Source organism: Montipora foliosa, chromosome 11 (genome assembly GCF_036669935.1).
Source record: "Montipora foliosa isolate CH-2021 chromosome 11, ASM3666993v2, whole genome shotgun sequence".
Classification (NCBI taxonomy): Eukaryota; Metazoa; Cnidaria; class Anthozoa; order Scleractinia; family Acroporidae; genus Montipora; species Montipora foliosa.
Window position 1 is genome coordinate 46786319 of NC_090879.1, and position 17500 is coordinate 46803818.

At 36.7% G+C, this 17500-nt stretch overlaps 2 pseudogenes; one reads left to right on the forward strand and one right to left on the reverse strand.

The window, feature by feature from the left end:
• Nucleotides 1-17500, reverse strand: part of LOC137975897 (ATP-dependent DNA helicase RecQ-like) — a 404352-nt pseudogene that overhangs the window by 359288 nt on the left and 27564 nt on the right.
• Nucleotides 11632-13299, forward strand: LOC137975475 (P2X purinoceptor 7-like; annotated as a pseudogene).

A 17500-nucleotide genomic window follows, 5' to 3' on the forward strand; every position in this document is an offset into this window, starting at 1 on the left:
TTTGTTTGAATCTTAGAAACTGGCCCTTTTTCAAGGATCTCATTTTTTTAACAAGACGAGCTAATGCAGCCTGTGCACACAGTGAGATTGGGCAATAGCTTGCTATATCTGTCTAGATCCCCTGTAATATATTAGACTAAGTGTAATATTTGTGAGTATTCGTTTCCTGGGAAAAGTGTCTTTGTCAATTGACTGTCGAATTATGAATATAAAAACAAGGAACTTCGCTGTTACAGCTGTTGCATCCTCTTTCAGGATATGCACATGGATCTGAGATTCTCGCTTTAATTGCTCTTGCAGTGTACTTTAACTTTTTTTTCATTGCAATTGGTAGATTATTTGTGTTTTACTTTGAAATTATATGGCAAGTGCAATAGCAAATTAAAACAGGAAAAATACATGATTTTTAAGAGTAAGTCAGGTTTAACATTTTGTAATTTTACAAAAAAAGAACTGAAAACACTTATTATAAATAGTAGTGTTTCTGACAAACAATGTTTTTTGTTTGTTTGTTTTAAGGCTCTGATTCCTTAATACTGTATTTCCCCTTTCAAATTTAATTTGATTTAACAAATTAATGATGGCACCATACTTACCTGTGAGAAATATGTTTGGGAATGGCAGGCCCCCCCCCCCCCCCCCCCCTTCCTCCCCAGTGTTGCCATAAAACCGAAAAATTCCTTCAAGGCACAGACCACCAGCACAATAAAATCCCTGCGGAGCTTTTCCAATTCACTCTTGTTTAATAAATACTCGACTAGCTTAGAGTCCTCAACATTGGCCACTTCAGGCTTTGAGTCGTCAAGGTTTACAGAGCTAATTTTTAATCACTGAAACACTGGAAAACTACATTTTGGTTTATTATTCATTCATTTGATCTTGTTTTCATTCGCTTGACTTCATACACATTTAAGAAAACATGATTACATTTTTAATGTGAAGAGTTATAGGACATAATGATGTTATAATTATTTTATTGGATTCTTTGATGTAGACAACGAAAAGGCTAAATTTAAGTGGACCGTCACAAGAGATGTCTACCGGTCAAATAATGGATGATATGGGAGCACAGCTCATTGGATCTATTCCAAAGAATAGCATAGTATTCGACAATCTGGATTTTAAAATCTTAGCTAATATAATCCTGCAAAACCAAAGAAATTCAGACATGCATTGGATTGTGCTATCCTAACCTTTGACGGGGTCAGCCAGAAAGTACAGTGACAAAGTAATAATTATTTGTGTGACACAAGTGCAGTGAGGACTGGGCCAGTTTAGTCCAAGTGCATCATGGGCAGTGATGAATGCTATATAACAGACTGATGTTTATCACGTGGGAGATCAGTCTAGGCCAACACCTCGAGTGGTTATGTTCACTTTTATTTAACATGGCTATTGTTACTGTTTATATTATATTTTTCCCCCAATTATAATGTTATTTTAACTTTTTACCAGGGCCTGCTATTTGATAAAAAATAAAAAGTAAAAACATAAGGATAAAAAAACAAACTACTGTAAGTATAATGATACTCCTGCTTATTAAGTGCTAGTTCAGAGCTGACTCAACATTACCTCTCATTACATTTGACGCAAAACACCTTGGTAATTTTTGCCAATAATAACAATAAATTTACAACATGGAAATTATGATATACAATATGGAAATCAATCGTTCCAAAGTGTTCAAACAACAAGTTTACCCTATCACTAGCATTTCCAAAACCAAGCAGGATGCCATTGACTTTTTGAATAGGGCCTAGTTCTTTCCATCAGGTGTTCATAAGAATTACATATGCTCAAGTGCACAAGGGTGGAATTTTCTGTTCTGCAGTATGTTCTTTATTTCAGGTACAGCAATAGTTGTAAGGACATCCAATACATCTGGAGCATGTTGTATCATCTCAGTCATAATACTTTCCCATTTGAAATGTTGTAAGCTCTATGGATGTAAAGAAAATAATAATGAGTATAATTTAAATGTGTAAACAACGTTGAAAGTAACCTTTATTTTATTATTTAAGGGATTACATATTATTATAATGGTACCAATAATTTTGGCTGAAGCCTGTAAAGCACGAATGCCTTTCATCAACTTGTAATGATCATTGGGTCAAATCTGTATATTTGCACCCAGTTGTCCATTTACATGTACTCTGAGTAGCTGTTGTACTGCAAAATTTAAAGTGCTACTCTGATAAAAAAATCACTTCCTTTTGTTGTTTGCTCAACACCTGACTAGCAAAATTTTGACCTTTGATTTTTATCCAAAGGTTGTTTAATTTGAGTGTAAGTTTTGGATTTGGATCTAAGGAAAAATGTCACCATTTACTCACCAGCTTAAGATTTCAGTGTGTAAATGCAGCTTATTATATATGCAAAACACGAGTTTGAAAGTCTGAAAGCCCAAAACTCCCGTGCTGCGTATTAATTCAGCCATGTAGACACACGTTGCTTTCTTAAACTAGCGAGTCTTTGACCTCATTTTCTCCTCGATCCAGCTGTCTCAAGATTTAAAGTTAGTAATGGCAGGTAATTAAATTAAGGAAAATTCCATTTAATAAACTGGTGCCTTTTTGAAATCAGGGCTCAAGAACTTGGGTCAATTAGTGTTTAGTTACGTAAACATAGTTTTGAAGTCCAAAGAAAAAGAAGAATCGCTTTTCTGGTCATAGTAGCAATTTAATTTAAAGTTGAAGTTAAATTATTCCAACCTTGATTGTTTGATTCCCAGTGATTCCTTTTTTTTTATTTTAAACCTTAAAATAATGATTATCATGATGAATAATGATGTTGGGGGACAAACCATAAATAAATCATTTAAGTACCCTCAATTAAACTTTTAACAACAATATCAGTGAGTTGTTAAATTGGCAAAACTGAGGAGCCATCATCGCTCTTCTTGCAAAGCTTCTTGCACTGGTCATTGATATCCTTAAGGATAACTGCCTTCACTGCATCTCTCAAAACCATGTCTTCCATCACAAAGTTCCCATTCTGCTGAGCTGTTGCTCCAGTATTGATCACTATTGACAGTTGCTTGACAGATTCACTGTTTTTATTCAGCAAAATGCTGTCTTTAACCCTAAGGGGGAGGGGGAAAGCAAGGCCAAACCAAAATATAAATGGTTAACTCATACTTTAAATACCATTAATTTTAATGTGGATTATAACAATGGTTGGGCATATGTAAATTATTCATGGTCTTCATCTTCCTTTTGTTGGTTTGAGCAAAATTATGGAAGCTAACAAGCTAAATGACTGACTTTATTCTTCTAAAAGTTATGATAATATTATTGCCAGTAACAGTTACACCTTATTTTGCATATTAATGTCATAGTACCATCAAACAATATATGTTACATTAGAGAATTTCAATATAAATTTAATATTGTTAAAATAAATGAAAATGTTAAACTTCACTCCCTGGTCAATAAGAAAAACAAAACAGAAACTGCATGGCTCATTATTGAACTCAACGCCCTTAATGGCATACGCTGCTGAAAAAAACAAAACAACCTTTTGTTTCAAAGAAGTTACAAACTTGTAATTAATACAGTACAAGTAGCTCTACATTCTACATGTATGTAAGAATAAGAGGCTACATGTAGTTCCTGTATTCTTTGTTTGCGGCCGCCATGTTGGGGGATAACCAAGCTTTCAAAATGGCTGCCACCGGGGGGCATTTCCGATGTAAACATTCAGTATTCGAATTATTTTGCAGGTCTGAAGGGGCCTGCGAAAAATAACTATTTGTGGCCTCGACCCATGTGCCTTGAGAAAAAAATATTTCTCCGAAAACAAAGAGCTGCTGCCGAACGTTCAATATCCAGATATTGTGAAGTACTTGGTATTGCAAACCTCGTGGGCTACAAAAACCCAAATAAAGGCCTACAAATCGATGGACGCATACAATTTCTTTGTTTGAAGGGTGAATACTCTTTGCATACGATCTGTTGATGCCAATAAAGTTGTTGTGTTCGCCAGGGTAAGAAAATGTTTCTTTTGCTGATTTCTGATCGAGAGAAGCAAACAGATCAGAGCAAAACAAAGGACTCTTTTTTTTTTTATCAACCTCAGATAATGCTCTTGTTTTAAAAGTTGATCTTGACACGAGATATCACTTAAGCTTATAGTGCTCACATTTTTGGCGGGTGATATTGCATTTTTCAAGGGATATTAATGTTTTTCCTTTAAAATTAAGACTTATTGTCTACCCTCAACAGGTGAATCACTCACAGAGAGCCCCGGACACACCACTTAGAACATGGTTTCTGGCAGAAAAATGTGGAACTGTTATTGCTGCCCACTGTGATTGCATGGCAGGATTATGTGAAGGGTGTTCCCATGTGGGGGCAGTGCTTTTTGCCGAGGAGGCTGGTGTTAGAATTAGAGATGCTACCACATGCTCACAGGAAAAGAACAAATGGCTTCTTCCAAGTCATGTTAGAGAAATCCCCTACTTACTTGTTCGTGAGATAGATTTTACATTTGCTAAAAAGAAGCATGAATTGATGGTGGAGAAACAGGTTACTCCTATGGCTTCTAGATCAAACCCTGGGATCCAAACTACCAGGACACCTGCTCCACCCTCAGAAGAGCAGAAAAGTATTTTTTACAAGTATTTCTGGCTCTACAGTGAAACCAGCAGTCTTGTCCCTTGTCAATGAGCAGTATACTTGTAAAGAAATTGATAATGTATCGAAGCCCTTGCCCAATAGCTTATTTAAAGAAGAGTGTATTCAGTTGGATTACATAGAATTGCTGCAGCAGTGTCAACAAATATCACTTGAGGTTACACGTGATGAGTGTCAAGCAATAGAAACTTTAACAAGAAAGCAGTCGCAGAATAAAGTTTGGTACCAACAACGGGCAGGTCGTATTACAGCTTCCAATCTGAAGTCTGCTTGCAAAACAAATACAGCTAAGCCTGCTAAGAGTCTTGTGAAATCCATATGCTACCCTGACGCCCATAAGTTTTCAACTCCGTCCACAAGGTGGGGTTCTGAACACGAGGGCAGGGCTTGCAAAGCTTATCAGATTGAAATCAATCAATTCCACGAGTCTTTAATAATTTCTGACAGGGGTCTCAATATTGATCCGAGGTGGCCATACTTAGGAGCTTCTCCTGATGGGATTGTTTACTGCAAATGCTGTGGGAGGGGTGCATGTGAAATAAAATGTCCATATGCATATAGGAATTCCAAAATTGCTGAGGCTGCTGGCCAGAAAAATTTTTGTTTAAAGAAAGACGAGTTTGGTAAAATTTATCTTGACAAAAGTCATGCCTACTACTACCAAGTTCAGGCCCAGATATTTATCTGTGGGGTCGAATATTGTGATTCTGTGGTGTGGACAACAAGAGATCTCTTCGTGCAAGGAATTCTTGCTGACCAAGAGTTTTGGGAAAATGAACTCTCTGCTTCCTCTGAGTTCTTCAGCAAGTGCATTTTACCTGAAATTGTAGGGAAGTACTATACACGCCCAGGGTGTGAAGCTCAAGCCATTCCATCTTCATCAACATCATCTGGTGATGAAGACGAGGAAGGGCCATGGTGCTGTTGTGAACAAGATTTGGAGGGCAGTACATTAATTGCCTGTGACAATGATTTGTGCAAAATAATATGGTACCATATGTCATGTTTGAAGTTGAAAGAAGAGCCTGAGGGAGACTGGATCTGTCCAACTTGTTATAGACAAACTTGACTGGGCAATCATAATTAAAATGTTAAGTTTATTCAATTGTATCACCAACACAAAAAACATTACTTTGGGCTAATTTGTGGGCATGATCGATTGCCACGCATCGTCAATATTTTTTAAATTTACAACAGTGTGACAATTTTTAACTGTCTAAATTCCCATAAGTATTTCCTCCGTATGTCGGTTACAGAAACTAGTTTGCCAGAATTGAGAAACCTATTAATTTTTTCAGTAAAAACTGAAATGGCAATTTAAAAACTTAAACTATCTTGAGTTTCGAAGGAAACGATTCCTTGGTTGTCGTGTGTTTGCCAGAGTTGTTAAAAAATATCGCTACTGTTTGTTTTGGTTTTGTGGTTTTGCGGTTACTAGTCACGTGTGACTGTCTCCCGAATATATTTGAATTTTTAACCCATGCTCAACACAAAATGTCGAGCCGGCTGGCAGAGTCTACTTTCCTCTTCCTGACTTATCTAGGAAGATTGAAAGAGACTCTGCTGGCAGAGTATGGTTTTTTTATTTTATTTTATTTTATTTTATTTTATTAATTTTTATTGATTTGAGGTTACATACATTTTTCCACAAACAAACATAATTCACATTAACAGACAGACACGATACATCATATATTTACAAACGCACCCCACAATTCCTCTTAACTCCCTTCTGCTTCTAAATATAATGACTAGTACAGCGCAGCAACAACACGAGATTCTATATACATCTAGTTGTTTTTGTACTTGGCCCATTTCATATTGTGAGCTTTTAGTTTATTATTTGATTTTGCGGTCATTGTCTCAAGCTGGTAAATCATTTTAATTTTCGAGTTAAACACTTTAATTGAAGGAAGAGACTTGTTCTGTCGACAAGAATATAAATACTGTTTAACAATTATTAAAGTATGATTAATAAATAATTCGTCTTCGCATCTTAAAATACCAAACATTATATCTTTATCAGAAAGGTGTTCTATCTTTACCCCTTGATTATCAAACCATTTTATAACCTCAGCCCAGAAATCGTTAGTATAACAACAACAAATGAAAAAATGCTCCAGGGATTCGTTCATTTCACCACAAAGGGAACACGCCAGAGATGGAATAATACCAATTTTGTTTAAAAATGAATTTGTGACAAGACACCTGTTAAGTAATTTGTATTGAAATTCACACGATTTTGTGTCCAAGGAAGTACGAAATGGCAAGCTGTAAATCTCTTTCCATTCTAAAACATCATTAACAAAATGGGTATTAAAATTCAGTTGGGCAGTCGGTGGGATGATGATTCTATTTCGAAGTTCTTTATATACGGTCTTTGAAACGACTGTTTCAACATTTTTGTTGTTAAAACTTAATTTAATTTCATCGTGCAAATTGAAAGGCTCGTCAGCTGTAGAAGCAAACGTGTTTAATGATTTACGCCATTAAACTGGTAAGGCATTGCTTACAGAGATAAGTCTAAATATATCTAATGGCGAGATATTTAATTCTCTCAACCTGTGATTACTTTTAACAATGAATTCATTATTGCCGGAGATTAGATCCCGCATTCGAAGAATTCCCTTTTCTGCAAGATTTCTAAAATAAACAGATTTGCCGCCGATACAAATGAATTTATTATTCCACACAATAGCTTTTGAAAGATCTTCTCTTTTTTTATCCTGTACACTCGTGTGGTTTGCTGCGGAACATTTTGCGAAACTTTTAAAGCATTCTTCATAAAATGCTGGAAGCTTCACAGGCAGTTTCTTCAAGTCAAAATCGCAACATAAGATAAGTTTCTCCCCTACAGGTTCAAGATAGTGCAGTAGGATTGTTTTCTTACAATTTTTTTTGCAACAAAGGATTCTCTGAGTCTCTATTATAGAATCTAGATGTGCGGCTTTAAGTCCCCCATCTTCAATATCACTAATAAGAGCAGAGCGTTTGATTTTTTCCTTCCCCTTCCAGATAAAATCGAAGATAATTTTGTTAACATCTTTCACAAATTCCCTATTTACTGATATCAAACTCGCGTGGTATAGGAAAATAGGAATAATAAAGGTTTTGACAATTTGAATTCTTCCTATAATAGTCAAGTCTCTCCACTTCCAAATTCGTAGTTTTTGTTGAATGGAACTAATTAGATCATCAACATTTAATTTTTGTTTCGCTCGAAGGTCATAGGTGAAGTGCACTCCCAGAATTTTAACAACTTTCTTAATTTTTAAATTGCATGAAACGGAGTTGTCTTGTTGTAAAGTAGAAGAGCAGTTGCCTAATAGCATTATTTCTGATTTATCGTGGTTGATCTTCAGGCCTGAACAAATTCCGTAATCCTCTATAAGCTTAAGAAAGTTCACAAGCGAAAGATTATCTTTCAAAAAACCAGTTAGGTCATCTGCGAAAAGGCTTAATCTGAGCTCTTCATTGTCTACGTTAATACCACAAATATCTTTACTACTGCGTACACTAATACAAAGAATTTCTAGCACTATGATGAACAGGTAAGCAGAGAGGGGGTCTCCTTGTCTCCCTCCCCTTTTAACTGCAAAGGGCTGAGTAGAAAAACCATTGTTTATGACACAACTTGAGATATTGTTGTAAAATGTATGAATCCATTGCAAAAATGATGGACCAAAACCAAAAGAGGTTAGAGCGCGAAATAGAAAATCTCTACTGATAGTATCGAAGGCTTTTTTGAAATCTATACAAATCATTCTCCCCTCAAGATTATACCTTTCTGAGAATTCCATGACGTCTTCTATCGTTCTGACTGCATCAAAAATAGTTCTTCCCTTAACATATGCACATTGATTATAATGTATAATATTTGGTAAGACACTCTCTAATCTTTTAGCAATAGCTTTTGACCCTATTTTTACGTCCACATTGATAAGTGAGATTGGTCTCCAATTCGATAAATCCCGTTTGTCTTTATCCTTTTTCTCAATTAAGGTAATAATGGCTTCCTTCTGGGAATTTGACGACTCTCCATAATCATAAGAATAATTTAAACTGTCTACCATCAGATTTCCTAAATTGTGCCAAAAAGCTCTATAGAATTTAGCCGTTAATCCATCATTGCCTGGTGACTTGTTGCTTTCGAATAGCTGAATACTCTTATAACACTTGTCAACTGTTAATTTTCCATCACAGATTCGAGCCTCATTATTAGTGAGTTTCAGCATTTCGGAATTATTCAAAAAAGAGTTTAACATATCTTCCGATGGTGTGAGAGGATCACGTTTAGAAAGATTTGAATACAAATTTTGTATCTCCTGTAGAATTTTTTTAGGATCTGTAATTAGCACACCTTCATTGTTAAAGACTTAGCGAACAGAGCTTTTAGCTTTTTTGTGCATTTCCAGGTTTAGAAAATACTTATTGCTTTTTTCACCTTTCTCGTACCAAGTGGCTTTTGATCGAATAATGGCTCCTTTTGCTATCTGTTCATAAATAGAATCATATTCCATTTTCAACATTCCAATCTCCTCCTGATTTTCAAAGGTTGGAGACTCATTGCACTTTTCTTGGCAAATCCTTAGAGAGGTCTCAAGATCAGAAATCTTTTTTCTCCTTTTGAGCGCCCTCTCTTTACTATACTTAATTGAAACTTGTCTAATCCTGTACTTGATTAAATCCCACAACAGTCTTTTATCTGTGACTTCAACGAATTTGTTTAACCACATAGGCACACTTTCATTTATCAATCGTCATCATCAGTAAGACTAGCATTAGATTTCCAAAAAGAGGGACCATAATCCGGTTTGTCTAAGCTATTAAGATGAAGAAAAATTGCCGAGTGATCAGAGTTGATCGAAGGAATAATATCAGAATCAATGAAAACGTTTACATTCCGGATTTCGAATTCGCCAAATGTCTACTAAATCAAAATCGAGACACAAGTCTTGAATTTGTTTGACAGATTCTTTTCTAAAAGGTTTTCTGCCAGAGCAATCAAGATCAGAGTCCAATGTGACATTGAAGTCTCCCCCTACAATTATCCTATGCTCTTTGTTAGCAATGAAATCTTCAATGTTTTTATTTAAATTTTCAAAAAAACGGCATTGGTCTTGAACCTTGTTGGGAGCATAAATATTAACAAACAAAAATAACGAACCTTGTACCTCAGCTTCCAATATAATTGAGCGGCCCTCAGTATCCAAATTAACGAATTTTAGGCTAAAATCAAGGTCACTTCTCACCAAAATCATCACCCCACAACTGTGATTAGAACCATGAGCAAAATGAAGCTTACCTTGCCATTGCGTTTTCCAGATATCTTCAACATCTACGGTGCTGTAGGTTTCTTGAAGGAAAATGATATCGTACTTTCGCTCATTAAGCCAGGTGAAAAGAGCTTTCCTCTTTGTCGGGGAACAAATGCCTCGGACATTAGGAGAAAGTAATTTAAAATTTATGTAATCCTTCTTGAATGGGTCCATTGAAACTAGTTATGTATACAAGTATCTCGCGTTGCAACTGCGCATAAATTAATATGTGGTAACTACAGAGGTGACAAGAGGTTTCTACACAACAACATGGTAAACAAAAGAAACAACAAATAAGGGACATTACACAACAATGTCTTATACAAAGAAAATAAATGGCAGCTGAGTAATTAGCATCTTGGAGCTGCCTCGGAGAATGGAACAATTATTTGGATTCAAATGATCTTACGCAATCCTCCCGTTACAAAAAAACAACTGCAACATCAACTAAAAATAAAAAGTTCAATCTGTAGAGAAACCGTTCCTAAAAAAAAAAAATCTAAACGTTCAATCTACAGAGGAACAAACTGTCCGTCAATAAACAATTTGTCAGGCTTGGGTTTGCCGAAAAATGCTATCTTTCCTTCTTTCCTTGCTTTCTTTAACCTTAGCCATTGCCTTTTTCTTCTTTTACTAATTTCGTTGGGGAGATCTGAATAGACCTTTACCTCGGTATCACTCTCCAGCTCACGCGCTTTTCTAAAAACCAGCTCACATTCTGGAAACTTTAAGAAACGAACAATAACTGACCTGGCTTCACCCATCTTCTTCTTGCCAATTCGATGAGCTCTCTGAAATTCAATATTATCTGCGTTTTCCAAATCCAACTCTTCTTTAAGAAAATTACGCATCACTTCAAATATGTTCTCGGCAGCGGTAGTAGATTCGGGTATTCCAAAGAAACGTAAATTTTCTCTTCTATTGTAGACCTCTTGGTACAGCAATTTATCCTCAAGCTCTTTGATTTTATCTTCATTCTTCTTGTCTTTCTTCTTTAGCTCCTTGATTTCGGCGTTTGCGAACTCCATTGCCTTTTCAATACAATTCGTCTTCTCTTCTATTATTCTCGACTTCTCGCTTAGCGCGCTCAGTCCAGTTTGAAGTCTATTAACCGACCTCTCCAAAAGAGAGAAACGTTCAAATATACCTTTGAGCTTCTGTAGTCTATTTTCAATGCTTGCAATCGTTTGGCAGATCATTTCTAGCTGTGAGGCAATCCTATCTGTCATATTCAGTGCTTTCAACACTTGGTCGTTTTCGTGTTAACGTGGGCTCTCGCAAATCTTTTTTCCTTCCGGAGAGGTGATATCACTATCAAAACTTAATCTCTCTTTGCGTTTATAGCATTGCGCCATAGACTAAGCACATGGACATAAAATGTTGAAATTTCGTCGAAGAACAGCTCGGGAGGGAAACACGTACGTCTTTACTCGTGCATGGTCGCCCCAGTCTCTCTCAGAGTATGGTGCACCTTAAAGGGACACAGTCAGCTGGTGCGCATGTGCATTAGATACCATTTCTCTGATAATTTGCATATCACGACAACACGGGCGCATCGGGTCAGCAAATCCTCAAACATCGTGAATCAAAGTAAATGCAGGTCTTCACTGTTATTGTGGAATGTAATTTATTGCAGAGCATTAATTTTCTTTAATATCACGGTTAATTTACCGATGAACATGTCCAGGGAAGGCGAAACCTTTGTGACAAGTGACACGAGCGAAGTGGAAAGGATCGAAGAATCAGTGGAGGTGAAAAACACTCTGTGATTTCGATTTGCTTTCCTTTGGCTTAATTGCGTTTTAAAGCTTCTCTACTTTCAAAATTTAGGAACCAAACCCATGTAATTTCAAGAGAGTTCAACAAGAGGTTGCCCTTGTCGAGGAGCGAACCGTTTATGTATTGACGCTTATTGGTGCGGGAGGCCTTCTAAACCCTGCCAAAATAAGGTGAGATTGTTTAACTAATAAAAAAGATATTTCTTTCATCTTAATATGTAAGTCTTTAGGTCGATTTCCAATTGTGTTAGTGATACTCGAGTCACAATAAAATGGTCAAGGCATTTTAAAGGTATTTCGAAATGTAGGTATAAACATCTACGCAAACCAAACTGAACATTATTGTTACTCACGATTTTAGCTTTGTTGTCATTGAGAATTACGAAGAAACTAAAACAACTTGCTAGCATATGTTCATTATTATTTGAAATTAGAAGCCTTCTCATAGACATAATAATTTGTTGTTGAACAGGCTAATGCTGTGAACCCTGTCAGGAACAACGAAGCCACTCAATGCCCAAGCGAAGGGAATGAGCATGTTGCTGAAAACGAACAGGTCAAGGTAAAATTTCAATCATTGCCCCAGAATTTTCAATGCTTTCAGTACACCTCGAACGCGGTATGATATATGACAAAAAAAGTTTTTCACAATCAGTGTATATATAAGCAACTTATATTTTGTGTTTTTATTATGTCTTCATCTTCCTGTCAAAACTCAGGAGACCGGCAGAAAATGTTGACTGTGTTGTAAAATGCTCCTGAACTGGTCACTATTCCTTATGGCTGTGGAGAAACTAATATGCTAAGTCTTGGTTGTGGGCCTTCAGGTTTTTGTCAATCTTCTATTATGCTATAGTTATACATACCAATACCCTACTAATCTATATTTGTCACATAAATGAACAAGAAGGACTGGAGATGCTATGGATCTGCTCTTGAGCTCAGATTCTAAGATTGTCGTTCCAAATAAATGTTATTCTATATAATTTGCAGGATTTCATCAACACAGTTGACTCTTGACCATAAAGAAACGATGTATCAGAAGCCTGAGACGGGGAATTGGAACTCTGGACTGCATAGACTCCTTGCCCATTATGGAAGATGACCTGGATAATGATAATGATGAGGACGACATTGCTGAGGTGCACAGTCTTGCAGCTGAAGCTAGGGATGCAATAACTCCACCACCCCAACCCATCCCTCTGCAGAGGCAAGGACCACTCCCCGAGTGGTGTGTATGTGGGAATTGCCGCAACATACCCTTAGAGGTGGAGAAAGTGTGCTGTATGAAAAAAAAATTGTGATGCGAATAAACCAAGATTCAAAAAACTGTGTTTGGACCCTGATTATCTGGAACTGTCTATAAAAAGTAGTCCTGATATCAGGAAGGATAGGCAAAACAACAGCACTCGAAGTTTTAGAAAGGCAACTTATCGCCATTACATCCTTGATAAGCATGGTTATTTAGGCAAGGGAAGGAGGAAAGTTGCACCATCATGTGTTGTGTGGGAAATCCGTGCACATTATCCATCTTCTACAGGCATTTATGTGGGTTTCAAGGAGCGCTGAACACTCTTACAGTACATGATATTACCGGTATTACCCAAAACTGAATGATGACAGAATGTGTGATAAACTAGCAAAACTTATGTATTTGACTTATGAATCCTTATTACAGCCTTTTATTCTACATCAACAACCTGTTTCCTTTCACTACTAAATTTATAGAGAACAGAAGGTACAATAATAATTATTATTGTACTCTCACAAGGCAAATCACTTGCTGTGGTGAAGGCAATCCACGAAAACTTCAACTTGTGTTAATTAAAATTCTGCACTAAAATACATGTAGTGGCTAAAATGTAGGTCATTTTTAGCAAAATTAACAGACAATCTAGAGGCGTTAATACTTTAAGTTCCTATTTTTCCAAAGATATGTAATTTTGCAAATAACAAAAATCCAATTCATAAACTGTGATGGTAGCACAGTTCTTGGTATACCTTACGCAAATCCTGAGGGGAAGGGGGGGGGGGGGGGTTACTCCCACTTTCAAGTGACAGAGATGATTGAATGGGGGCACTAATCAAGAAATCCCTGCACCTAAATTTAAAAAAGTCTTGCAAAACGTTTACTGCCAACCCCTAAAAAAACCCGAAATAAAAAGTTTCAAACCCCAAAAATTGCTTTGATCATCCCTGTCACTTAAAACCCAGACTAAAACTCCCCCCTTCCACCACTAAAATTATGCTGCAATTATGTTACTCTATTGATGCTCACTTTGGAATTGCAGAGACTCTTGACAAAGACGAGGGATAAAAACTGAAACTCTCTTACACTACAAACTTAATTGACCGCTCCCCACAGGGGCTTTTCAGGGCCAATGAAAGACAACGAAACGACGGAACAGAACAACAACAACTGTTAAGAATCCAAACTGGCCGGAGGCAAAGCAGTTGGCTATTTACAAGTGCAGCTGACAAGTTCAACCAGGGACTACCAGGATCAAATTCAACGAGTGGTCAGAGTGTGTCTTGAATCCGGGATCTCCAAATCTCAAGGCAAGCGCCCCAACTGCCGGGCCACACTGCCTCCTCTTCTTGAAACTCTTTCCTATTCACCCTCCCTACATACATAGATCCTTCCATACATACATACATACATACATAACAATGCTCACTTGTTAGGACCATGTATGTATGCCTGCATTATGGGGCACCCATTTCCCCGTCAGGTAGGAAAATAAGGATATGTGCGTTTCAAAGTACTCCTCGCGAACGTTTATCCGGACACATTGACATCTTAAAAATTTCAATCCTTCCCTTTGGGGACAAATACCCATTGTGCTTGTGGGGACATTTTCAAATCTCAGTTTTAACATCAACATTGTGTGGACCCATATATATTTTTATTTTAAAAGATGAGATTGACCACCAGCAAGGTTTGGGCCACTATTTTTCAAACATATTGAAGACTACATGTACTCTGTGGGGACAATCACACTGTTTCAGCAAACTGTTTGTGAAAGTCAACACCCTTTAGAATCAGATTGATAAGCAGATGCGAGGAAAGTAAAAACTGAGAAATTCAAGACTTACTAGTTACTTCTTAGGAACAATGTCACAATGAGAAAGAGTTGTCTTTTCCCGCAGTTTCAAAGTACAGCTGATCCCGGTTAATATGGACACTAAAGAGACATATCATATAAAGCGGGCTCTTAGAAAAACCATCACCGACATACGACCTTTCATTACTTCTACGAGAAAACAATTTCATTTTTAACTGGAACTGTAAGAAGTTCATGTAATATATGTAAACCTAAAATTAGTTTTAATGAGTATTGTTCTTGAAACACAAGAAATGAAATTACTGTACTTGAAAAAGGCCGTGACACTTCTTTACACTTGAATGTCATGCTATGTTGCTGCTGTTTGTTTGTTAACTGAACCATATTTGCTTACAATACAATCGTAACAATAAGAATAGACCAGTGGGCACATAGCCAGTGTCCGTATAGCGAGGTTGACGATGCATGAGGTTGTGTCTCAGGACACAGAAAAGTGTCCGTTGTCCGTATTAACCCGTGTCCGTATTAAGCGGGTTAATTTAAGAGAAAATATATGAGCTTTTCGTTGGGACAAACGGAAGTGTCCATATTAAGCGGGTGTCTCTACAGTGGGGTTTTCCTGTAGAGAAGGCACAGTAACTTTCCACAAAAAAAGCTTTTATATGGTGTGTTTCAAAATTAATACAATCAGTTAGTTATGCCTACGCTGACAGTTCAAACACTCAAATCTATTTCTATCTATTGCTTGAGAAAATGATATTCCTTAAGTAATCCTTAACATTCTGTTACTTTGTACTGTGCAACTTTTAACATCCAGTTTTTTTCTTGCAAAGTATTTGCTTGAGAATTGATATTACTTATGCAATCCTTAACAATTGACCACTGTCTATTAGCCAACCGTTCTTAAATGCACTGTACACACCATGACCTCATTTGCTGTAATCTGGAAACTGTCCAGTGTGACTAGCCACACCCTTGTCGGCCCTTATTATTATGTTCACAATAAATTATTAATTTTAGCCTTTAAAGAGCAATTCCAACTAATTGCACTTTTTGTAAATAAATGACCTGGTTTGTTATAGCAGTACATGCAGTAACTGCCCATTGTGACCAGCCTTACCATTGCCCGTTGCCTTTTCAACGTAGCACTTTTTCTTTCTTCTCGAGTCACCAGCTTCATTTAATGCACTTCTATCAGCATCTCTCTCATTCTCCTCACCTCTTGATGCTCTTGGACTCTTCAACACTAGTGCTCTCATGGGTTCGTTTTACATTATCTATATAATAGAGTTTTAATTTCATATACTGGTAAGTGACTAATGACTTTTCATACTAATTGTTACAAATTTGCCTTCTTACTCCTCACAGTACGTTTAGTTATGGAATTGTTTTAGGCAATCGGGCATTTGCCAGTTTTGAGTAAGCTGGATTACAGGGGTACAATACATTTACAGTACTATGTATTTTGCTTTCCATGTTATTGATTTGGTTTTTCAAAAATGCATTTGCATTACCTGCCAAGATTGTTTTCATATTGTTGATATAATGTAATACCAGAATAACAACGCCTGAGGAATAGAACACAAACTGTCATAATCCAATGAGCTGACCATGTCACCACCATGTTACCCAGATTATGTGTAAGTACACCAGGGATTGGGATTAGGAATAACTGTTTTACTTGATGAAACCAAGTGACCACTTCCTCATAATGTTACATAGATTTTGTGTCAGATCCTATCTGTAGTTTTCCTTGCTTTCACTTCATTTGCTGTAATCTGGCAACTGTCCGGTGTGACTAGCCATACACTTATTGTCAGCCCTTAATTATTATATTCACAATAAATTATTAATTTTAGCCTTTAAAGAGCAATTCCAACTAATTACACTTCTTGTAAATAAATGACCTGGTTTGTTATATCAGTACATGCAGTAACTGCCCATTGCCTGTTGCCTTTTCATCCTGGCACTTTTTCTTTCTTCTCGAGTCACCAGCTTCATTTAATGCACTTCTATCAGTATCTCTCTCATTCTCATCACCTCTTGATGCAGGCAGTTTCTTGGACTCTTCAACATTAGTGCTTTCATGGGGTCTTTTTACATTATCTATATAATAGAGTTTCAAGTTCATATACTGGTAAATGACTAATGACTTTTCATGCTAATTCATACATATTCGTTTTCTTACTCTTCAGTACATGTTTAGTTATGGAATTGTTTTAGGAGATCGGACACTTGCCAGTTTTGAGTAAGCTGGATTACAATACATTTACAGTACTATGTATTTTGCTTTCCATGTTATTAATTTGGTTTTTCAAAAATGCATTTGCATTACCTGCCAAGATTGTTTTCATATTGTTGATATAATGTAATACTAGAATAACAAGGAAAAGGAAAAGCACACAAACTGTCAAACTCCAAAGAGCTGACCATTTCTGCACAAGATTGTTTTGTTTTTCTGTCATGCAAGGAATAAACTTATAAGCTTAGGAGACATTAACTCGCACATTTAAGACAACAGTTTATTTTGAAAGCTTCGTTATACCAAAAAATCCGATTCAAAATTTCGTTTATTAAAAGTGAAATGCATAGAAGCGCCTGCTTTTGTCACGCAAGTAATAGTTTCAACCCTTCCGAGCCAGGTAGCTTGGTTAGTTGGGGCACCCTCCTTCCTCGCAAGCTGAGGAGACATTATAACTCGCAAT